Genomic DNA, 12,132 nt, shown 5'->3' with positions numbered 1-12,132 from the left:
CGCGGAAGATGCCGAGGCTGCTGGCTGGACGTTTCCCCTCCAGGGCCACCTTCCTCGCCCTGTATATGGCGAGCTTGGCGTAGCCGAAGAGCACGTTGACCAAGAAGATGTTGGGGTCCGTCGCCCTTCGGGTATCCAAAGATGAGGACCGTCGGGGAGAAGTGGAGGCTGAACCTTAGGAGGATGTTTCTCAGGACCTTGAACAGCGAGTCCAGGCTCTTGCACTCCACGTATCGGTGCGCCACCGTCTCCACTTTACCGCAGGACCGGCACTCCGGGGACGTGTCGGTGAAGCGCGCCAGGGAGACGTTGGTGGTGACGGTGCCGTGGGCGATGCTCCAGCTGAGGTCGCCGATGCGGTTGTACACCTCTACCCCCCACACCGTCCCCCCACTTGTGACGAATTTACTTTGCTAAAAAGTACTGATTGGGATGAAGTGAGGAGCGTCATCCCCGGGGGTATCAAACGAACGGCGGCGGTGGCGGTGACGCCCCCGTACGAGACTGCGCACACGAAGTATGGGGCCGAGCCTCGGCCGGGATTCTCTCCCGAAACGTCGAACGTTTGTCCAGAGCGGTCACGCGTTTTTTTTTGTTGTTGCTGTCGTGAGATCCGAATGAGCACGGTGGGCTACGTACTCGGGCTGAACGATTAATCGATAGCAAAATCGCAAAGGCTGCGATTTTTTGCGATTTGAAAAGTCCTATTACTTTCTGATTGGAATTGTATTTTTATTTTATTATTATAACTTTATTTATTTAACTTAACAATTGTTCTATGTTTGATTGTTCTATTTCAATAAAACAAAAAATATAAATACATGTCAGAAGCAATTAATATATTTTAAGTTCTCATAATTTAATTAGAATATATAGAGGAGTTCATATTTTGATAGTATCATGTGGTAATGCTCCATCATATGTTTTTAATCTATTACACAGTGAATAATTAACTGAAGCTTGACTTGTCAGAAAAATCGCAAATAGATATTTTCCCCAAATCGTGCAGTCCTACTACGTACTTTGCGAAAGAAGTTCAAGCTACTAAAACAAAACTTTAACATTTATTTTTATTTTACCAGTTAAGGCCCGCTGAGCTATTTAGATCTTTTTCGGAAGCCACCTGGCCACAGATGATAGCTCAACGAATTGTCTTGTCACGTGGCGCTTATTCATCGTTGACAATTCCACATTCTTATGGCAGAATCAAGTTAATTCTAAGGACAATCGCTGCCGAATTCCCGTGCGAACGGCAGTCATTGGAAATAAGCAAACAAACTCTCAACTTGACCAAACAATAGACGTGCGGACAGATTCACCGTCATCATTATCATCATCCACGATCAATCTACTCGGGCATGCGAACATACGGAGGCCCTCACAATTTAACGGTCGCGCCTACCAGGAGGCTGACACATCCGAGAGCGCGTGGCGGAACAGCGCGCAGCGGGAGTAGAAAATCGGAGGCGTTTATCTCGTTCGTCCGTTTGATTTTTAAGGGGAATGTGGGGGGGGGGGGGATTAGTCTCGCGGTGACCTTTAAAGAATGTTGAGCAAGGGAAAGCTGGCGTGCCAACGTGCTGCTGAGAGAGAGAGAGAGAGCCTCAGTGTTTGCCCAAGGCGTCTCCCACCCCCCCACCCCTCTCTCTATAATTCTCTAAAAGAGAGCCGAGATGACGCCACGCTCGGCCTGATGCTTAATGCGCTGTGTCCACATTCAACGGGAGATGGGCTGGCATCTCGTGTATGGTTCAGCCGGCTTTGCCCGAGGCTCACACAGCCAGGCGAAGGAACACCCCCCCCCCCCATAGCCCCGCCTCCCCCCATAGCCCCCCCCTCCCCTAACCCACCCCCCGCCCACATCGCCACCAATGCAAAGCGAATTCCAAATTGAACATTCGCCTGTTTTAAAATACCGATGATGATGATGTTGCGGAAGAACATTTAAAACGTAGTGCTGAAATAAAAATGGCTACAAAGGGCCAAAAGTGACTCCCTGCTCAAATGTGATTAAAGCGGTGCCCCTTGTTCGGTTTAACAGCCCACCCCAGCGTCATCGTGGCAGACACATTCCACGTTGCTTTGGCCTGCGTCAGGGGAGAGTCTGTCCACAGCTCAACCACTGCTCAACTCACCCACAAACTGGTACCTATTTTACCGCCCTCCCGATAGCGAGCCACTCACTCGACTCCTGTTGCGCCAGCTGGCCGGAGTGCGTTACAATTTGACAATGAAAATTAAAAAAAATTGTAATTAAAAGACAAAGGTGGCAGCCCTGCAATTTCCTGCTCACGCCACTGCTGGCGGGAAGGCACCTCCGCTAGAGGCGGCTCGAGAGAAAAAAAAATAAAACCCTAGAGATATTCTTGGGCAAGCTTGTAAATGATGTGGATTAATCAGTCACGATTAATCCACTGCTGGATGAAGGCCTCCCCGAAGCTGTCGCCCTATCTCTAGTAGGCCTGCAACCTTGCCAATCCACCTGGCACGTGGATACGCGCGGAGTCCATCGCTCCGACTCCCCTTGTGACGTCCTCCAGGACGCGTCTCATCCCTGGGCCATCGTGCAGTCATTATCCATTCCCTGGCTGTCCCTCGCCCATCGTCCCTTCAGGGAGTGACGCTTGTTACACAAGCCCCGTCAACTTTGCGGACACGTTGAATGATGCCACTAACCCGAGACCGCGCCGTTATGTGATCCACGTGCTCCTCTCTCTCTCTCTGTCTCTCGACGTAATCTCACTATTTTTGTGTGTGCATTTTAAGTTATTTTTCTCTCTCTCTCTCTTCCTCTCCAAGCTTGTTGTGGGTGGTGTTTGTGCGCCATACGCCAGAGCAGGTGGTGCGCACCAATTAATGAAGTTATGTTTATATATTGTTTGTTGTTGTGCCAACTTTCTCGAACATTGTCATCACAGCAACAACAACAACAACAACGGGGGAGGGAGAGTTGGGAGAAGGGGGATATTCACCCAAACGTGACGACGTTTGGGTGACTTGTCTGCGGGTCCGCTACGGGTTCCCCCCCCCCACAAACCTCCACATTTAGAATCAACATCACGGCGTTTAGAGGATTTGGCTGCTGCTATCAATGTCCACGTGACGATGAGCCAATTCGTGGAGCCATCATTCGTGATAGCCAGGTCGCTTCTGAAAACAAAACGAGCTGCATAGGTCGGTGGGCCTTAGCTGGTGAAATAAAAAAAAAGCTTTTTGTAGTTTTGTGTTTTTTGACTCTACGACGGTGTCAAGTTGCCCCGAAGAGCTCCGTGCCGTCGCTTTGTGTGCACGCCGGGCACCAGCAGCGGTCCCTCGCGTGGGGGGCAGGCAGGGGGTGCCTTGCCCCCCACACACCCCCACCCGCTGGTGGGGGTGTGGAGGTGTGGGGGGGGTGTGTGGGGGTGTGGGGTGCCTTGCCCCCCACACCCCCACCCGCTGGTGGGGGTGTGGGGGGGGGTGTGGGGGTGTGTGGGGGTGTGGGGGGGTGTGTGGGGGGTATGGAGGTGTGGGGTGCCTTGCCCCCCACACACCCCCACCCGTTGGTGGGGGTGTGTGGGGGGGTGTGTGGGGGTGTGGGGTGCCTTGCCCCCCACACCCCCACCCGCTGGTGGGGGTGTGGGGGGGTGTGTGGGGGTGTGTGGAGGTGTGGGGTGCCTTGCCCCCCACACACCCCCACCCGCTGGTGGGGGTGTGTGGGGGTGTGGGGGGGTGTGGGGTGCCTTGCCCCCCCTCCCACCCGCTGGTGGCCAAAGCTAGAAGTTTCCCCCTCCCCCCCACCCATTGCCAGCCACCGTGAGCGATGTCTTCAACAACAGCGTCAAAGAACAACAACAACAACAACAAGAACAACAACAAGAACAACAACGTCAACGTCTGTATTATTGACAAGGCGAGAGGAAGTCGCGACATGCAATAGCTGAGGTGCGACCGTAGCGCGACGCAAAAGAATATTGGGGGGGCGGGGGGCGGGGGGCGGGGGGGACGTTTACAAATAAATTTATGCGAACCAACACACCTGAAGACGACCGTTTGAGTTATGGTCGAAACGTCGTGAGAATTTTTTATTGTTTTATATATATTATTATTTTGTTGTTTCCCTTCAACGTGACTTTACCGAAAAAACTAAGAATAAGAGTTGTCTTGTAACAAGACAACTCTTGTAACAAGACAACTCTTGTAACAAGACAACTCTTGTAACAAGACAACTGTTGTAACAAGATAACTCTTGTAACAAGACAACTCTTGTAACAAGACAACTCTTGTAACAAGACAACTCTTGTAACAAGACAACTGTTGTAACAAGACAACTCTTGTAACAAGACAACTCTTGTAACAAGACAACTCTTGTAACAAGACAACTCTTGTAACAAGACAACTCTTGTAACAAGACAACTCTTGTAACAAGATAACTCTTGTAACAAGACAACTGTTGTAACAAGACAACTCTTGTAACAAGACAACTGTTGTAACAAGACAACTCTTGTAACAAGATAACTCTTGTAACAAGACAACTCTTGTAACAAGACAACTCTTGTAACAAGACAACTCTTGTAACAAGACAACTCTTGTAACAAGATATATATGTGTGTAGTTGTAATATGAACGCACCGGCACGAACATTATTACTCTGCCGGCTTGTTGCCCTCCCTCGTCGCACGCAGGAGGGACAACGTCGCCCTGGTCGGGGAAGCGATCTACCTACGATCTATCTACGATCTATCTACGATCTACCTACGATCTATCTACGATCTATCTACGATCTACCTACGATCTATCTACGATCTATCTACGATCTACCTACGATCTATCTACGATCTATCTACGATCTACCTACGATCTACCTACGATTTATCTACGATCTATCTACGATCTACCTACGATCTATCTACGATCTATCTACGATCTACCTACGATCTATCTACGATCTATCTACGATCTACCTACGATCTACCTACGATCTACCTACGATCTATCTACGATCTACCTACGATCTACCTACGAACTATCTACGATCTACCTACGATCTATCTACGATCTACCTACGATCTACCTACGATCTATCTACGACCTATCTACGTCGGCCTCGCTCGCCCAGGCGGTAGCGCGCCGCGCCCCCTGGCGCGTTGCGACGTTCACCTGACGTTGGGGTCGGTTTGAAGCCGCCGATCCTCGCGCCCAGGGGGTGAGGTGGGGTGGGGGGGTGGTGGCAGGGGTCGCGAAAAAAAATCGACCAAGAAATAAAGCACGTGGCGGCAAAAGCGGGAGTTTAAATCGCCGCTCGCCCCGTTGTGACCCAAACGTAGTCACGTAAGTAAGTATACATGTACTGAATGTAACCAACCGTGCGATCACCAGGTGCCGGTGGTGGGCGCTAAATGACCCCGATAAAAATTAGCCGGTCCACACAACCCTCTCCTCGGGTAACTTCTCCCACCAGCCAACGAAAAACAAAACTGCGTGCCCTCTTGCACAGGCCGCTCCGACGAATACTCATCCTCGTGCCTCCACTCGGGAGCCGTCGAGAGTTTGTTTCTAGACTGCTGCTGCACTCACCACCACCACCATCATCATTATAGTCGCCATCACCACCCTGGCCTCCCCAAAGCATCGCATTATATATATATATTTTTATTTGCGACAGAAGAGGCCTCTTCCGTCTTTTTCATCTTTCGTCCGGATTAATAGCAGCAGATTAAACATGTCATTTTAGATGTCGTTATCCGCTCAATTGTCCGTTCAGAAGCGGAGTGGAACTCGTCGGCGCCTCCATCAAGGCCGTGAAGAGATAGCGGCAGCGGCGGAGTGTTCACGATGCGTGGCGATCGTTTTGCATTCGTGGCACGAGGTGGGGCCCCCAGCGGCCACGCACGGCCCGCTCCTGATCCGGCCGACGGTCAAACCCGTCGGCAGCGTGGGGGGTTGGAAACCGGCGAGGTTCGACAGAGGCAAAACAAACAAATAACAAGTAAATAAACAATCAATAACGTCGCCTCGACGCTTACGCTTACAGAACGCCAAGTACCTGGCGGAGCGCGGTGGAATTGTTTTTCACGACTGGCGGCAACAACAACAACATAAACACAAGAATAATTAAACAATATAATCAATTACTTGATACTTTCAAACGTCTTAATTAGCGTTTGAAATATGAGAGTCCCCACATCCTCGTCACGCTCCTGCCAGTTCGCACGCGCGCCGCCCGTCACGCGCATCCATCACCACGGGAATGTTGTCTGTGTCTCTCCATCATCACGACGGGAATGTTGTCTGTGTCTCTCTGTGTCATCACGACGGGAATGTTGTCTGTGTCTCTCTGTGTCATCACGACGGGAATGTTGTCTGTGTCTCTCTGTATCATCACCACGGGAATGTTGTCTGTGTCTCTCCATCATCACGACGGGAATGTTGTCTGTGTCTCTCTGTGTCATCACGACGGGAATGTTGTCTGTGTCTCTCTGTATCATCACGACGGGAATGTTGTCTGTGTGTCTCTCTCTCAATAATCACCACGGGAATGTCTCTGTGTCTCTCTTCACCATCACCACGGGAATGTTGTCTGTGTCTCTCTCTCCACCACCATCACGACGGGAATGTTGTCTGTGTGTCTCTCTCTCTCTCTCTGTATCATCACCACGGGAATGTTGTCTGTGTCTCTCTCTCCACCACCATCACGACGGGAATGTTGTCTGTGTGTCTCTCTCTCTCTCTCTGCATCATCACAACGGGAATGTTGTCTGTGTGTCTCTCCATCATCACGACGGGAATGTTGTCTGTGTGTCTCTCCATCATCACTACGGGAATGTTGTCTGTGTCTCTCTGTATCATCACGACGGGAATGTTGTCTGTGTGTGTATCTCTCTCTCTGTATCATCACCACGGGAATGTTGTCTGTGTGTCTCTCTCTCCACCACCATCACCACGGGAATGTTGTCTGTGTGTCTCTCTCTCTCTCTCTGCATCATCACAACGGGAATGTTGTCTGTGTGTCTCTCCATCATCACGACGGGAATGTTGTCTGTGTGTCTCTCCATCATCACCACGGGAATGTTGTCTGTGTCTCTCTGTATCATCACGACGGGAATGTTGTCTGTGTGTGTCTCTCTCTCTCTGTATCATCACCACGGGAATGTTGTCTGTGTGTCTCTCTCTCCACCACCATCACCACGGGAATGTTGTCTGTGTGTCTCTCTCTCTCTCTCTGCATCATCACAACGGGAATGTTGTCTGTGTGTCTCTCCATCATCACGACGGGAATGTTGTCTGTGTGTCTCTCCATCATCACCACGGGAATGTTGTCTGTGTCTCTCTGTATCATCACGACGGGAATGTTGTCTGTGTGTGTCTCTCTCTCTCTCTGTATCATCACCACGGGAATGTTGTCTGTGTGTCTCTCTCTCCACCACCATCACCACGGGAATGTTGTCTGTGTGTCTCTCTCTCTCTCTCTGCATCATCACAACGGGAATGTTGTCTGTGTGTCTCTCCATCATCACGACGGGAATGTTGTCTGTGTGTCTCTCCATCATCACCACGGGAATCTTGTCTGTGTCTCTCTGTATCATCACGACGGGAATGTTGTCTGTGTGTGTCTCTCTCTCTCTGTATCATCACCACGGGAATGTTGTCTGTGTGTCTCTCTCTCCACCACCATCACCACGGGAATGTTGTCTGTGTCTCTCTCTCCACCATCACCACGGGAATGTTGTCTGTGTGTCTCTCTCTCCACCACCATCACCACGGGAATGTTGTCTGTGTGTGTCTCTCTCTCTCTCTGCATCATCACAACGGGAATGTTGTCTGTGTGTCTCTCCATCATCACGACGGGAATGTTGTCTGTGTGTCTCTCCATCATCACCACGGGAATGTTGTCTGTGTCTCTCTGTATCATCACGACGGGAATGTTGTCTGTGTGTGTCTCTCTCTCTCTGTATCATCACCACGGGAATGTTGTCTGTGTGTCTCTCTCTCCACCACCATCACCACGGGAATGTTGTCTGTGTGTCTCTCTCTCTCTCTCTGCATCATCACAACGGGAATGTTGTCTGTGTGTCTCTCCATCATCACGACGGGAATGTTGTCTGTGTGTCTCTCCATCATCACCACGGGAATGTTGTCTGTGTCTCTCTGTATCATCACGACGGGAATGTTGTCTGTGTGTGTCTCTCTCTCTCTGTATCATCACCACGGGAATGTTGTCTGTGTGTCTCTCTCTCCACCACCATCACCACGGGAATGTTGTCTGTGTGTCTCTCTCTCTCTCTCTCTGCATCATCACAACGGGAATGTTGTCTGTGTGTCTCTCCATCATCACGACGGGAATGTTGTCTGTGTGTCTCTCCATCATCACCACGGGAATGTTGTCTGTGTCTCTCTGTATCATCACGACGGGAATGTTGTCTGTGTGTGTCTCTCTCTCTCTGTATCATCACCACGGGAATGTTGTCTGTGTGTCTCTCTCTCCACCACCATCACCACGGAATGTTGTCTGTGTCTCTCTCTCCACCATCACCACGGGAATGTTGTCTGTGTGTCTCTCTCTCCATCATCACCACAGGAATGTTGTCTGTGTGTGTCTCTCTCTCTCTCTGCATCATCACAACGGGAATGATGTCTGTGTGTCTCTCCATCATCACGACGGGAATGTTGTCTGTGTGTCTCTCCATCATCACCACGGGAATGTTGTCTGTGTCTCTCTGTATCATCACGACGGGAATGTTGTCTGTGTGTGTCTCTCTCTCTCTGTATCATCACCACGGGAATGTTGTCTGTGTGTCTCTCTCTCCACCACCATCACCACGGGAATGTTGTCTGTGTCTCCCTCTCCACCATCACCACGGGAATGTTGTCTGTGTGTCTCTCTCTCCATCATCACCACAGGAATGTTGTCTGTGTGTCTCTCTCTCTATCTCCGCATCATCACCACGGGAATGTTGTCTGTGTGTCTCTCTCTCTGCATCATCACCACGGGAATGTTGTCTGTGTCTCTCTTCACCATCACCACGGGAATGTTGTCTGTGTGTCTCTCTCTCTCTCTGCATCATCACCACGGGAATGTTGTCTGTGTCTCTCTCTCTCTGCATCATCACCACGGGAATGTTGTCTGTGTGTCTCTCTCTCCACCATCACGACGGGAATGTTGTCTGTGTCTCTCTCCACCATCATCACGACGGGAATGTTGTCTGTGTGTCTCTCTCTCTGTATCATCACCACGGAAATGTTGTCTGTGTCTCTCTCTCTGCATCATCACCACGGGAATGTTGTCTGTGTGTCTCTCTCTCCATCATCACCACAGGAATGTTGTCTGTGTGTCTCTCTCTCTCTCTCCGCATCATCACCACGGGAATGTTGTCTGTGTGTCTCTCTCTCTGCATCATCACCACGGGAATGTTGTCTGTGTCTCTCTTCACCATCACCACGGGAATGTTGTCTGTGTGTCTCTCTCTCTCTCTGCATCATCACCACGGGAATGTTGTCTGTGTCTCTCTCTCTCTGCATCATCACCACGGGAATGTTGTCTGTGTGTCTCTCTCTCCACCATCACGACGGGAATGTTGTCTGTGTCTCTCTCCACCATCATCACGACGGGAATGTTGTCTGTGTGTCTCTCTCTCCACCATCACCACGGGAATGTTGTCTGTGTGTCTCACTCTCCACCATCACCACGGGAATGTCTCTGTGTCTCTCTTCACCATCACCACGGGAGTGTTGTCTGTGTGTCTCTCTCTCCATCATCACCACGGGAATGTTGTCTGTGTGTCTCTCTCTCCATCATCACCACAGGAATGTTGTCTGTGTGTCTCTCTCTCTCTCTCTCTGCATCATCACCACGGGAATGTTGTCTGTGTGTCTCTCTCTCTGCATCATCACCACGGGAATGTTGTCTGTGTCTCTCTTCACCATCACCACGGGAATGTTGTCTGTGTGTCTCTCTCTCTCTCTGCATCATCACCACGGGAATGTTGTCTGTGTCTCTCTCTCTCTCTGCATCATCACCACGGGAATGTTGTCTGTGTCTCTCTCTCTCTCTGCATCATCACCACGGGAATGTTGTCTGTGTGTCTCTCTCTACACCATCACGACGGGAATGTTGTCTGTGTCTCTCTCCACCATCATCACGACGGGAATGTTGTCTGTGTGTCTCTCTCTCCACCATCACCACGGGAATGTTGTCTGTGTGTCTCTCTCTCCACCATCACCACGGGAATGTCTCTGTGTCTCTCTTCACCATCACCACGGGAGTGTTGTCTTTGTGTCTCTCTCTCCATCATCACCACGGGAATGTTGTCTGTGTGTCTCTCTCTCCATCATCACCACGGGAATGTCTCTGTGTCTCTCTTCACCATCACCACGGGAATGTTGTCTGTGTCTCTCTTTCCACCATCACGACGGGAATGTTGTCTGTGTGTCTCTCTCTCCATCATCACCACATGAATGTTGTCTGTGTGTGTCTCTCTCCATCATCACCACGGGAATGTTGTCTGTGTGTCTCTCTCCACCATCACCACAGGAATGTTGTCTGTGTCTCTCTCTCCACCATCACCACGGGAATGTTGTCTGTGTGTGTCTCTCTCCATCATCACCACGGGAATGTTGTCTGTGTGTGTCTCTCTCCATCATCACCACAGGAATGTTGTCTGTGTCTCTCTTTCCACCATCACCACAGGAATGTTGTCTGTGTCTCTCTCCACCATCACCACAGGAATGTTGTCTGTGTGTCTCTCTCCACCATCACCACGACGGGAATGTTGTCTGTGTCTCTCTCTCCACCATCACCACGGGAATGTTGTCTGTGTGTCTCTCTCCACCATCATCACGGGAATGTTGTCTGTGTCTCTCTCTCCACCATCACCACGGGAATGTTGTCTGTGTGTCTCTCTCCATCATCACGACGGGAATGTTGTCTGTGTCTCTCTCTCCATCATCACCACGGGAATGTTGTCTGTGTGTCTCTCTCCACCATCACCACAGGAATGTTGTCTGTGTCTCTCTCTCCACCATCACCACGGGAATGTTGTCTGTGTGTGTCTCTCTCCATCATCACCACGGGAATGTTGTCTGTGTGTGTCTCTCTCCATCATCACCACAGGAATATTGTCTGTGTCTCTCTCTCCACCATCACCACAGGAATGTTGTCTGTGTCTCTCTCTCCACCATCACCACAGGAATGTTGTCTGTGTGTCTCTCTCCACCATCACCACGACGGGAATGTTGTCTGTGTCTCTCTCTCCACCATCACCACGGGAATGTTGTCTGTGTGTCTCTCTCCACCATCATCACGGAAATGTTGTCTGTGTCTCTCTCTCCACCATCACCACGGGAATGTTGTCTGTGTGTCTCTCTCCATCATCACGACGGGAATGTTGTCTGTGTCTCTCTCTCCATCATCACCACGGGAATGTTGTCTGTGTGTCTCTCTCCATCATCACCACGGGAATGTTGTCTGTGTGTCTCTCCATCATCACGAGGGGAATGTTGTCTGTGTGTCTCTCTCTCCACCATCATCACGGAAATGTTGTCTGTGTCTCTCTCTCCACCATCACCACGGGAATGTTGTCTGTGTGTCTCTCTCCATCATCACGACGGGAATGTTGTCTGTGTCTCTCTCTCCATCATCACCACGGGAATGTTGTCTGTGTGTCTCTCTCCACCATCACCACAGGAATGTTGTCTGTGTCTCTCTCTCCACCATCACCACGGGAATGTTGTCTGTGTGTGTCTCTCTCCATCATCACCACGGGAATGTTGTCTGTGTGTCTCTCTCTCTCCACCATCACCACGGGAATGTTGTCTGTGTGTCTCTCCATCATCACGAGGGGAATGTTGTCTGTGTGTCTCTCTCCATCATCACCACGGGAATGTTGTCTGTGTGTCTCTCTCTCCACCATCACGACGATGGGAATGTCTCTGTGTCTCTCTCCATCATCACGACGACGGGAATGTCTCTGTGTTTCTCTCCTTCATCACCACGGGAATGTTGTCTGTGTGTCTCTCTCTCCATCATCACCACGGGAATGTTGTCTGTGTGTCTCTCTCTCCATCATCACCACCACGGGAATGTTGTCTGTGTGTCCCTCTCCATCATCACCACGGGAATGTTGTCTGTGTGTCTCTCTCCATCATCACCACGGGAAT

This window comes from Petromyzon marinus, chromosome 51 (assembly GCF_048934315.1).
Source record: "Petromyzon marinus isolate PM22_M1 ecotype Great Lakes invasive population chromosome 51, UKy_Petmar_22M1.pri1.0, whole genome shotgun sequence".
Taxonomy (NCBI): domain Eukaryota; kingdom Metazoa; phylum Chordata; class Hyperoartia; order Petromyzontiformes; family Petromyzontidae; genus Petromyzon; species Petromyzon marinus.
The sequence above is the reverse complement of the archived record's forward strand: the minus strand, read 5'-3'. Positions refer to the sequence as shown.